Here is a 14,673-nt window from a genome sequence, read left to right on the forward strand (position 1 = left end):
GCCTTAATACCATATAACTACCAGTAGTGATACCACACACTACCAGTAGTGAAACCATACACTACCAGTAGTGATAAGACACACTACCAGTAGTGATACTAGACTACCAGTAGTGATACCACACACTACCAGTAGTGATACTACACACTACCAGTAGTGAAACCATACACTACCAGTAGTGATACCACACACTACCAGTAGTGATACTACACACTACCAGTAGTGAAACCATACACTACCAGTAGTGAAACCATACACTACCAGTAGTGAAACCATACACTACCAGTAGTGAAACCATACACTACCAGTAGTGATACCACACACTACCAGTAGTGATACTACAAACTACCAGTAGTGATACCAAACACTACCAGTAGTGATACTACACACTACCAGTAGTGAAACCATACACTACCAGTAGTGATACCACACACTACCAGTAGTGATACCAAACACTACCAGTAGTGTCACCACACACTGCCAGTAGTGATACTACACACTGCCGGTAGTTATACCACACACTGCCAGTAGTGATACTACACACTACCAGTAGTGATAACACACACTGCCAGTAGTGATACCACACACTGCCAGTAGTGATACCACACACTAGCAGTAGTAATACCACACACTGCCAGTAGTGATACTACACACTACCAGTAGTGATACCACACACTGCGAGTAGTGATACCACACACTGCCAGTAGTGACACCACACACTGCCAGTAGTGATACTACACACTGCCAGTAGTGATACTGCACACTGCCAGTAGTGATACTACACACTGCCGGTAGTGATACTACACAATGCCAGTAGAAATACTACACACTGCTAGTAGTGATACCACACACTGCCAGTAGTGATACCACACACTGCCAGTAGTGACACCAAACACTGCCAGAAGTGATACTACACACTGCCGGTAGTGATACTACACACTGAGGGCAGTGATACCACACACTTCAAGCAGTGATACCACACACTGCCATTAGTGACACCACACACTGCCAGTAGTGATATTACACACTGCCGGTAGTGATACTACACACTGCCAGTAGAGATACTACACACTGCCAGTAGAGATACCACACACTGCCTGAAGTGATACCACACACTGCAAGTAGTGACACCACACAATTCCAGTAGCAATACTACACACTGCCGGTAGTGATACTACACACTGCCGGTAGTGATATCACACACTGCAAGTAGTGATACCACACACTGCCAGTAGTGATACTACACACTGCCGGTAGTGATACCACACACTGTAAGAAGTGACACCACACACTACCAGTAGTGATACCACACACTGCCAGCAGTGATACCACACACTGCCAGTAGTAATACCACACACTGCCAGCAGTCATACCGCACACTGCCAGTAGTGATACTACACACTGCCAGCAGTGATGCCACACACTTCCAGCAGTGATGCCACACACTTCCAGCAGTGATACTGCCAGCAATGATACCATACACGGCCTGCAGTGATACTACACACTGCCAGTAGTGATACTGCACAATGCTAGTAGTGATACTACACGCTGCCATTAGTGATACTGCACACTGCCAGTAGTGATACTACACACTGCCAGTAGTGATACTGGACACTAGTAGTAGTGATACCACACACTGCCAGTAGTGATACCACACTCACTGCCAGCAGTAATACTACACACTGTCAGTAGTCATACCACACACTGCCAGCAGTGATACCACACACTGCCAGTAGTGATACCACACACTACCAGTAGTGTTACCACACACTACCAGTAGTGATACTACACACTACCAGTAGTGATACTACACACTACCAGTAGTGAAACCATACACTACCAGTAGTGATACCACACACTACCAGTAGTGATACTAAACACTTCAAGTAGTGAAACCATACACTACCAGTAGTGATACCACACACTACCAGTAGTGATACTACACACTACCAGTAGTGATACCACACACTACCAGTAGTGATACTACACACTACCAGTAGTGATACCACACACTACCAGTAGTGATACCACACACTACCAGTAGTGATACCACACACTACCAGTAGTGATACCACAAACTACCAGTAGTAATACCACACACTGCCAGCAGTGATACCACACACTGCCAGTAGTGATACCACACACTACCAATAGTGATACCACACACTACCAGTAGTGATACTACACACTACCAGTAGTGATACCACACACTACCAGTAGTGATACTACACACTACCAGTAATGATACTACACACTGTCAGTGATACCACGCACTGTCAGTCATACCACACACTGCCAGCAGTGATACCACACACTGCCAGTAGTGATACCACACACTACCAGTAGTGATACCACACACTAGAAGTAGTGATACTACACACTTCCAGCAGCGAAACCATACACTACCAGTAGTGATACCACACACTACCAGTAGTGATACTACACACTACCAGTAGTGATTCCACACACTACCAGTAGTGATACCACACTACCAGTAGTGATACCACACACTACCAGTAGTGATACTACACACTACCAGTAGTGATTCCACACACTACCAGTAGTGATACCACACACTAATAGCAGTAATACCACACACTACCAGTTGTGATACTACACACTGCCAGTAGCGATACTAATCACTGCCAGTAGTGATACCACACACTGCCAGTAGTGTCACCACACACTGCCAGTAGTGATACTACACACTGCCTGTAGTTATACCACACACTGCAAGTGGTGATACTACACACTACCACTAGTGATAACACACACTACCAGTAGTGATACCACACACTGCCAGTAGTGATACCACACACTACCAGTAGTGATACCACACACTGCCAGTAGTGATACTACACACTGCCGGTAGTGATACTACACACTGAGAGTAGTGATACCACACACTGCCAGTAGTGACACCACACACTGCCAGTAGTGATACCACACACTGCCAGTAGTGATACCACACACTGCCAGTAGAGATACCACACACTGCCAGTAGTGATACCACACACTGCCAGTAGTGACACCACACAATTCCAGTAGCAATATTACACACTGCTGGTAGTGATACTACACACTGCCGATAGTGATATCACACACTGCAAGTAGTGATACCACACACTGCCAGTAGTGATACCACACACACTGCCAGCAGTGATGCTACACACTGCCAGTAGTGATACCACGCACTGTCAGTAGTCATACCACACACTGCCAGCAGTGATACCACACACTGCCAGTAGTGATACCACACACTACCAGTAGTGTTACCACACACTACCAGTAGTGATATTACACACTACCACTAGTGAAACCATACACTAACAGTAGTGATACCACACACTACCAGTAGTGATACTACACACTACCAGTAGCGATACCACACACTACCAGTAGTGTTACCACACACTACCAGTAGTGATACTACACACTACCAGTAGTGAAACCATACTCTACCAGTAGTGATACCACACACTACCAGTAGTGATACTACACACTACCAGTAGTGATACCACACACTACCAGTAGTGATACTACACACTACCAGTAGTGAAACCATACACTACCAGTAGTGATACCACACACTACCAGTAGTGACACTACACACTACCAGTAGTGATACCACACATTACCAGTAGTGATACTACACACTACCAGTAGTGATACTACACACTACCAGTAGTGATACCACACACTACCAGTAGTGATACCACACACTACCAGTAGTAATACACACTACAAGTAGCGATACTACACACTGCCAGTAGTGATACTATACACTACCAGTAGTGATACTACACACTGCCAGTAGTGATACCACACACTGCCAGTAGTGTCAGCACACACTGCCAGTAGTGATACTACACACTGCCGGTAGTTATACCACACACTGCAAGTAGTGATACTACACACTACCAGTAGTGATAACACACACTGCCAGTAGTGATATCACACACTGCCAGTAGTGATACCACACTCTACCAGTAGTGATACCACACACTGTCAGTAGTGATACTACACACTACCAGTAGTGATACCACACACTGCGAGTAGTGATACCACACACTGCCAGTAGTGACACCGCACACACACTGCCAGTAGTGATACTACACACTGCCAGTAGTGATACTGAACACTGCCGGTAGTGATATTACACACTGCCGGTAGTGATATTACCCTCTGCCAGTAGTGATACTACACGCTGCCAGTAGTGATACCATACACTGCCAGTAGTGATACCACACACTGCCAGTAGTGGCACCACTCACTGCCAGTAGTGATACTACACACTGCCGTTAGTGATGCTACACACTGCCGGTAGTGATATCACACACTGCAAGTAGTGATACCACACACTGCAAGTAGTGATACCACACACTGCCAGTAGTGACACTGCACTCTGCCAGTAGTGATACTACTCACTACCAGTAGTGATACCACACACTGCCAGTAGTGATACTACACACTGCCAGTAGTGATACTACACACTGCCAGTAGTGATACCACACACTGCCAGTAGTGATACCATACACTGCCAGTAGTAATACCAGACACTGCCAGCAGTGATACCGCACACTGCCAGTAGTGATACTACACACTGCCAGCAGTAATACCACACACTTCCAGCAGTAGTACTACACACTGCCAGTAGTGATATCACACACTTCCAGTAGTTATACCACACACTGCCAGCAGTGATACCACACACTGCCAGTAGTTATACCACACACTGCCAGCAGTGATACCACACACTGCCAGTAGCGATACTACACACTGCCAGTAGTGATACTACACACTACCAGTAGTGATACTACACACTAGTAGTAGTGGTACCACACACTGCCAGCAGTGATACTACACACTACAGTAGTGACACTACACACCGCCTGTATTGATACTACACACTGCCAGTAGTGATGCCACACACTTCCAATAGTGATACCACACACTGCAAGCAGTGATACCACACACTGCCAGTAGTGATACCACACGCTACCAGTAGTGATACCAAACACTACCAGTAGTGATTCTACACACTGCCAGTAGTGATACACACTACCAGTAGTGATACCACACACTGCCAGTAGTAATACCACACACTGCCAGTAGTGATACTACACATTGCCAGTAGAGATACCACAAACTGCCAGCAGTGATACCACACACTGCCAGTAGTGACACCACACACTGCCAGTAGTGATACTACACACTGCCGGCAGTGATACTACACACTTCCAGTAGTGATATTACACACTGCCAGTAGTGATAACACACACTGCCAGTAGTGATACCACACACTGCCGGTAGTAACACCACACACTGCCAATAGTGATACCACACACTGCCAGTAGTGACACCACACACTGTCAGTAGTGATACTACACACTGCCGGTATTGATAACACACACTGCAAGTAGTGATACCACACACTGCCAGAAGTGATACTACACACTGCCAGTAGTGATAATACACACTACCAGTAGTGATACCATACACTACCAGTAGTAATACCACACACTGCCAGTAGTGATACCACACACTGCCAGCAGTGATACCACACACTGCCAGTAGTAATACAACACACTGCCAGAAGTGATACCGCACACTGCCAGTAGTGATACTACACACTGCCAGCAGTGATACCACACACTTCCAGCACTGATACTACACACTGCCAATAGTAATACCACACACTTCCAGTAGTGATACCACACACTGCCAACAGTGATACCACACACTGCCTGTAGTGATACTACACACTTCCAGTAGTGATACTGCACACTGCAAGTAGTGATACTACAACACTGCCAGTAGTGATACTACACACTGCCAGTAGTGATACTGGACACTAGTTGTAGTGATACCACACACTGCCACTAGTGATACCACACACTGCCAGTAGTGATACCACACACACTGCCAACAGCAATACTACACACTGCCAGTACTGATACCACACACTGCCAGTAGTCATACCACACACTGCCGGTAGTGATACTACACACTGCTGGTAGTGACACCACACACTGCTAGTAGTGATACTACACACTGCCGGTAGTGATACTACACACTGCCAGTAGTGATACAAACACACTGCCGGTAGTGATACCACAGACTGCCAGCAGTGACACCACACACTGCCAGTAGTGATACTACACACTGCCGGTAGTGATACTACACACTGCCAGTAGTGATACAAACACACTGCCGGTAAGATACCACAGACTGCCAGCAGTGACACCACACACTGCCGGTAGTGATACTACACACTGCCAGTAGTGATACCACACACTACCAGTAGTGATACCACACACTACCAGTAGTGATACTACACACTACCAGTAGCGATACCACACACTACCAGTAGTGTTACCACACACTACCAGTAGTGATACTACACACTACCAGTAGTGAAACCATACTCTACCAGTAGTGATACCACACACTACCAGTAGTGATACTACACACTACCAGTAGTGATACCACACACTACCAGTAGTGTTACCACACACTACCAGTAGTGAAACCATACACTACCAGTAGTGATACCACACACTACCAGTAGTGACACTACACACTACCAGTAGTGATACCACACATTACCAGTAGTGATACTACACACTACCAGTAGTGATACCACACACTACCAGTAGTGATACCACACACTACCAGTAGTAATACCACACACTACAAGTAGTGATACCACACATTACCAGTAGTGATACTACACACTGCCAGTAGTGATACTACACACTGCCAGTAATGATACCACACACTGCCAGCAGTGATACCACACACTGCCAGCAGTGATACTACACATTGCCAGTAGTGATACCACACACTGCCAGTAGTGATACCACACACTGCCAGCAGTGATACCACACACACTGCCAACAGTAATACTACACACTGCCAGTACTGACACCACACACTGCCAGTAGTGATACTACACACTGCCAGTAGTGATACCACATACTGCCAGTAGTGATACTACACATTGCCGGGAGTGATACTTCACACTGCCGGTAGTGATACCACACACTGCCAGTAGTGATACTACACACTGCCGGTAGTGATATCACACTCTACAAGTAGTGATACCACACACTGCCAGTAATGATACTACACATTGCCAGTAGTGACACCATACACTGCCAGTAGTGACACCACACGCTACCAGTAGTGATACTACACACTGCCGGTAGTGATATTACACACTGCCAGCAGTGATACTACACACTGCCAGTAGTAATACCACACACTGCCAGTAGTGATACCACACAATGCCAGTTGTGACACCACTCACTGCCAGTAGTGATACTGCACACTGCCGGTAGTGATACTACACACTGCCGGTAGTGATATCACACACTGCAAGTAGTGATACCACACACTGCCAGTAGTGATACTACACACTGCCAGTAGTGATACTATACACTACCAGTAGTGATACCACACACTGCCAATTGTGATACCACACATTGCCAGTAGTAATACCACACACTGCCAGCAGTGATACCACATACTGCCAGTAGTGATACTACACATTGCCAGCAGTAATACCACACACTTCCAGCAGCGATTCTAAACAGTGCCAGTAGTGATACCACATACTTCCAGTAGTGATACCACACACTGCCAGCAGCTATACCACACACTGCTAGTAGTGATACTACACACTGCCAGTAGTGATACTACACACTGCCAGTAGTGATACTACACACTAGTAGTAGTGATACCACACACTGCCAGTAGTGATACCACACGCCGCCAGAAGTGATACCACACACTTCCAGCAGTGATACTACACACTGCCAGTAGTGATACCACACACTGCCAGTAGTGATACCACACACTGCCAGCAGTGATACCACACACTTCCAGTAGTGATACCACACACTGCCAGCAGTGATACTTCACACTGCCAGTAGTGATACCACACACTTCCAGTAATGATACCACACACTGCCGGTAGTGATACCACACACTTCCAGTAGTGATACCACACACTGCATGCAGTGATACCACACACTGCCAGTAGTGATACCACACGCTACCAGTAGTGATACCAAACACTACCAGTAGTGATACTACACACTGCCAGTAGTGATACTACACTTTACCAGTAGTGATACCACACACTGACAGTAGTAATGCAACACACTGCCAATAGTGATACTACACACTGCCAGCAGTGATGCCACGCACTGCCAGTATTGACACTACACACTGCCATTAGTGATACTACACACTGCCAGTAGTGATACATACTGCCAGAAGTGATACATACTGCCAGCAGTGATACCACACACTACCAGTAGTGATACCACTCACTTGCAGTAGTGATACTACACACTGCTAGTAGTGATACTACACACTGTCAGTTATACTACACACTGCCAGTAGTGACACTGCACACTGCCAGTAGTGATACCACACAATGCCACTAGTGATACCACACAATGTCAGTACTGTTGTCTCACATTACCAGTATTGATGGCAAACACTGTCATTACTGATGTCACACACTGCCAACATACTACACGCTGCCAATACTTATGCCAGATAATGTCAGTGCTGATGTCACACACTGCCATTGTCAGTACTGATGCCACATATATTGCGAGTGTACATTCTACACACTGCCAACACTAATTCCAAATACTGCTAGCATTGATGCCACAAACTGTCGGTATTGATGCTACACTGCTAGTACTGATGCCATAAACTGCCAGTGTTGATACCATACACTGCCGGAATTTATTTTACTCAACCTCCAGAATTGATATCACACACTTCCAGAACTGTTAATATTGATGTCACACATTGCAAATATTAATGCCACACACACACACACACACACACATACACACACATACACACACACACACACACACACACACACACACACATAGTATTGATGTAACACACCGCTAACATTAATGTCATTCAAGCCAGTATTGATGTCACACACCGCCTGTACTTCTGCCACACACTGCTAGTACTGAAACCGCAAATTAATGCTACTCACTGTCTGCTCGGATGCTAAACACTGTCAGCATTGATGCCACACACTGTTAATACTGATGCTAATCACTACCAGTATTGATGTTACACAGTGCCTGTATTAATGCCATATTCTGCCAGCATTAATGGCACACTGACATTATTAATGACACACTGCCAGTATTATGACAAATGCTGTCAGTTTTGATACTTAACACTATCACCATTGATGCTCACACTATCACCATTGATGCTACACACTAGCACCATTGATGCTACACACTAGCACCATTGATGCTACACACTATCACCATTGATGCTACACACTATCACCATTGATACCACACACTATCACCATTGATACCACACACTATCACCATTGATGCTACACACTATCACCATCGATGATACACACTATCACCATTGATGATACACACTATCACCATTGATACCACACACTATCACCATTGATGCTACACACTATCACCATTGATACTACACACTATCACCATTGATGCTACACACTATCACCATTGATGCTACACACTATCAACATTGATGTTACACATTATCACCATTGATGCTACACACTAGCACCATTGATGCTACACACTAGCACCATTGATGCTACACACTATCACCATTGATGCTACACACTATCACCATTGATACCACACACTATCACCATTGATACCACACACTATCACCATTGATGCTACACACTATCACCATCGATGATACACACTATCACCATTGATACTACACACTATCACCATTGATGCTACACATTATCATCATTGATGCTACACACTATCACCATTGATGCTACACACTATCATTGATAATGCTACACACTATCACCATTGATGCTACACACTATCATTGATAATGCTACACACTATCACCATTGATGCTACACACTATCACCATTGATGCTACACACTATCACCATCGATGATACACACTATCACCATTGATGATACACACTATCACCATTGATACCACACACTATCACCATTGATGATACACACTATCACCATTGATGCTACACACTATCAACATTGATGCTACACACTATCACCATTGATGCTACACACTATCAACATTGATGCTACACACTATCACCATTGATGCTACACAGTATCACCATTGATGCTACACACTATCACCATTGATGCTACACACTATCACCATTGATGCTACACACTATCAGTGTTGATGTTACACACTATCAGTGTTGATGCTACACACTATCATCACTAATGCTATACAGTATCACCATTGATGCTACACACTATCATCATTGATGCTATCACTATCAGTGTTGATGCTACATACTATCACCATTGATGCTACACACTATCACCATTGATGCTACACACTATCACCATTGATGCTACACATTATCATCATTGATGCTACACACTATCACCATTGATGCTACACACTATCATTGATAATGCTACACACTATCACCATTGATGCTACACACTATCATTGATAATGCTACACACTATCACCATTGATGCTACACACTATCATTGATAATGCTACACACTATCACCATTGATGCTACACACTATCATTGATAATGCTACACACTATCACCATTGATGCTACACACTATCATTGATAATGCTACACACTATCACCATTGATGCTACACACTATCATTGATAATGCTACACACTATCACCATTGATGCTACACACTATCACTATTGATGCTACACATTATCATTGATAATGCTACACACTATCAGAGTTGATAGTGTGTGGGTTACTAATTAATAAGAATGTCCAAGGCGTATTTCCAGACGTAATAATAGCACTGTGGATACATCTTGTGTTAATAATCACTACTTGAAGTGTTGAACAATCATTTGTAAAATGAGGAGCACTGAAAATATATTGCACACATAATGATCAGTAATAAGCCCTGAGCTTTCGAGAAGCTCATTAGACACTTTTCTAATAAGTTGCGTGAAGTGCCTGGCAATGTGAAATATTAATGTGCTTTTATTTGACTGAAACTCTGTTTACGATTGATAGGATTTCCGCTTAATATGAACGATTTTGTTAATTTGTTTACTTAGTCATATGTTCTCAACTTCGATTTGTAAATGTTCTCCACCTACCTACATATATATATATATATATATATATATATATATATATATATATATATATATATATATATATATATATATATATATATATATACAGCCGTATGAGGCGACTAAAATGCCAGGAGCAATGGGCTAGTAACACATTCCGCTGTAGAAAATACTAAAAAGGAAAAGAAAAACTTTATAAAACTGTGATGCTTGAATGTGCGTGGATATAGTGCAGATGATAAGAAAGACATAATTGTCAATGTTATGAATGAAAAGAAGTTGGATGTCATAGCTCTAAGCGAAACAAAGCTGAAAGGGGTAGGTGAGTTTCAGTCTGGAGAAATAAATGGGATTAAGTCAGGAGTATCTGAGAGAGTTAGAGCTAAGGAAAGGGTAGTAATAATGTTGAAGGACCAGTTATGGAATGAGAAGAGGGAATATAAATGTATAAATTCAAGGATTATGTGAACTAAAATAAGGGTCGGATGCGAAAAGTGAGTCATAATAAGTGTGTATGTACCTGGAGAAGAGAGGAGTGTAGAGGAGAGAGAGAGATTTTGGGAGATTTTAAGCGAATGTGTATTAACTTTTGAACCAAGTGAAGTAGGGGATCTAAATGCTAAATTTGGAGAAACATTTAAATAGGGTGTGGGAGGTAAGTTTGGGGTGCCAGGTGTAAATGATAATGGGAACCCTTTGATTGAACTTTATATAGAAAAGGGTTTGGTTATAGGTAATACATATTTTAAGAAAAAGAGGATAAATAAGTATACAAGATATGATGTAGGGCGTAATGAATGTAGCTTGTTGGACTACGTATTGGTAGATAAAAGACTGTTGAGTAGACTTCAAGATGTACATGTTAATAGAGGGGCCACATATATATCAGATCACTTTTTAATTGTAGCTACAGTGAGAGTAAAAGGTAGATGGGATAGAAGGAAAATAGAAGAAGCAAGTAAGAGAGAGGTGAAGGTTTATAAGCTAAAGGAGGAGGCAGTTAGGGTAAGATATGTAGATGAATGGTTCAGAGAACCGACATGTTGTTGAATTAGACACATGTGCAACTCTTGGGTATCTTTATTGAGGAAAACGTTTCGCCACACAGTGTGGCGAAACGTTTCCTCAATAAAGATACCCAAGAGTTGCACATATGTCTAATTCAACAGGGTAAGATATAAACAAATACTGGAGGACAGATGGGATGGTGAGAGCATAGGTAATGGGGTCGAAGATGTATCGGGTAGGCTTAAGAATGTAATGTTAGAGTGTTCAGCAGAAATTTGTGGTTACAGGAAAGTGGATGCCGGAGGGAAGAAGAACGTAGAAGTGATGCAAGGAGGGAGGAGTATATGGAGAGACAAAGAGAGTTTAAGAGACTGGTGAAGCAATGTAAAAAGAAAGCAAATGAGAGAGTGGGTGAGATGTTATCAAATTTTGATGAAAATAAGAAAGTTTTGGAGTGAGATTAATAAGTTGAGGAAGCCTAGGGAACAAATGGATTTGACAGTTAAAAATACGAGAGGAGAGTAAATGGAGAGTTAGAGGTATCTGGAAGATGGAAGGAATATTTTGAGGAATTGTTAAATGATGAAGATAGGGAAGCTGTGATTTCGTGTATAGGGCAAGGAGGAATAACATCTTGTAGGAGTGAGGAAGAACCAGTTGTGAGTGTGGGGGAAGTTCGTGAGTCACTGGGTAGAATGAAAGGGGGTAAGGCAGCAGGGATTCATGGGATAAAGATAGAAATGCTAAAAGCAAGTGGGGATATACGTAGTTTTGGAGTGGTTGGTGCTATTATTTAATAAATGTATGGAAGAGGGTAAGGTATCTAGGGATTGGCAGAAAGCATGCATAGTTCCTTTGTGTAAAGGCAAAGGGGACAAAAGAGAGTGCAAAAATTATAGGGGGATAAGTTTGTTGAGTATACCTGGTATAGTGTATGGTAATTATTATTGAAAGAGCTAAGAGTAAGACGGAGAGGAGGATAGATGAACAAGGAGGCTTTAGGAAATGTGTTTGCAGTGAAACATATAGGTGAACAGTATTTACATAAACATATAGTTTTTTATGTCATTTATTGATTTGGAAAAGGCGTATGACAGGGTGGATAGGGGGGCAATGTGGCAGATGTTGCAAATGTATGGAATAGGAGGTAGATTAGGAGGTAGACAGTGAGGCTCAAGTTAGAGTATGTAGGAAAGAGGGAGATTATTTCCCAGTAAAAGTAGGCCTTAGACAAGGATGTGTGATGTCACCGTGGTTGTTTAATATATTTATAGATGGGGTTGTAAGAGAAGTAAATGTTCGGGTGTTGGCAAGAGGTGTGGGGTTAAAAAATAAAGAATCTAACACAAAGTGGAAGTTGTCACAGTTGCTCTTTGCTGATGATACTGTGCTTTTGGGAGATTCTAAAGAGAAGTTGAAGAGGTTGGATGATGAGTTTGGTAGGGTATGTAAAAGAAGGAAGTTAAAAGTGAATATTGGAAAGAGTAAGGTGATGAGGATAACAAAAAATATTGGTAATGAAAGATTGGATATCAGATTGGAGGGAGAGAGTATGGAGGAGGTGAACATGTCAGTGGACATGTCAGTAGATGGATCTATGAAAGATGACGTGAATCATAGAATTGACGAAGGGAAAAAGGTGAGTGGGGCACTGATGTGTCTGCAAAACATGGGTGGTGAATGTTGCAGCAAGGAGAAGGCTGGAGGCAGTGGAGATGTCGTGCCTGAGGGCAATATATGGTGTGAATATAATGCACAGAATTCGTAGTTTGGAAATTAGGAGGAGGTGCGGGATTACCAAAACTATTATCCAAAGGCCCGATGAAGGATTGTTGAGGTGGTTCGGACATACTGGAACAAAATAATATGACTTCGAGAATGTATAGTTCTGTAGTGGAGGGAAGGCGTGGTAGAGGTCGGCCTAGGAAAGATTGGAGATAGGGGGTAAAGGAGGTTTTGTGTCCGAGGGGCTTTTGACTTCCAGCAACCATGCGTGAGTTAGAAAATTGGATTAGGCTAAATTAAATTGCGCTTGTTATAATGAAGTTAGATAAGCTTTCTAAGGTTCTTTTGATATAAAATCATTAATTTTTACATTAACATAAATGAAAAAATATATCTTTAAACATATAAGAGAAAAATTTTAAAAGGACTTAAATTTAAATGAGTATGTCCTTTCTGAAATTTTCTCTTATACGTTTAAAGATATATTTTTTCACTTATGTTAATGTAAAAATTTCTAATTTTGCACCAAAAGAATCTTAGAAAACTTACCTAACCTTATTATAACAAGAACAATTTATTTTAGCCTAACCCAACTAAATATATTTTAGATTTGTTTACAGTAATTTAATACTAAGCAAACACAATGAAATATATTTTTTTCGTTAGGTTCAGAATGATTTTGGCGAAATTATTGCATACACAAATTTTCACTTGTCCTATATGGCAAGATGAGCGTTGCTATTTAAGCCAAGATCGCAAGTTCTGCCTATTCGGCACGACATATATATATATATATATATATATATATATAT

The 14,673-nt window shown here is 42.5% G+C and overlaps 1 protein-coding gene across 2 annotated transcripts in view; it reads right to left on the reverse strand.

The window, feature by feature from the left end:
- Positions 1–14,673, reverse strand: part of LOC128690806 (uncharacterized) — a 42,842-nt gene that overhangs the window by 5,765 nt on the left and 22,404 nt on the right. The window lies entirely within an intron of this gene.

This window comes from Cherax quadricarinatus, chromosome 24 (assembly GCF_038502225.1).
Source record: "Cherax quadricarinatus isolate ZL_2023a chromosome 24, ASM3850222v1, whole genome shotgun sequence".
NCBI lineage: Eukaryota > Metazoa > Arthropoda > Malacostraca > Decapoda > Parastacidae > Cherax > Cherax quadricarinatus.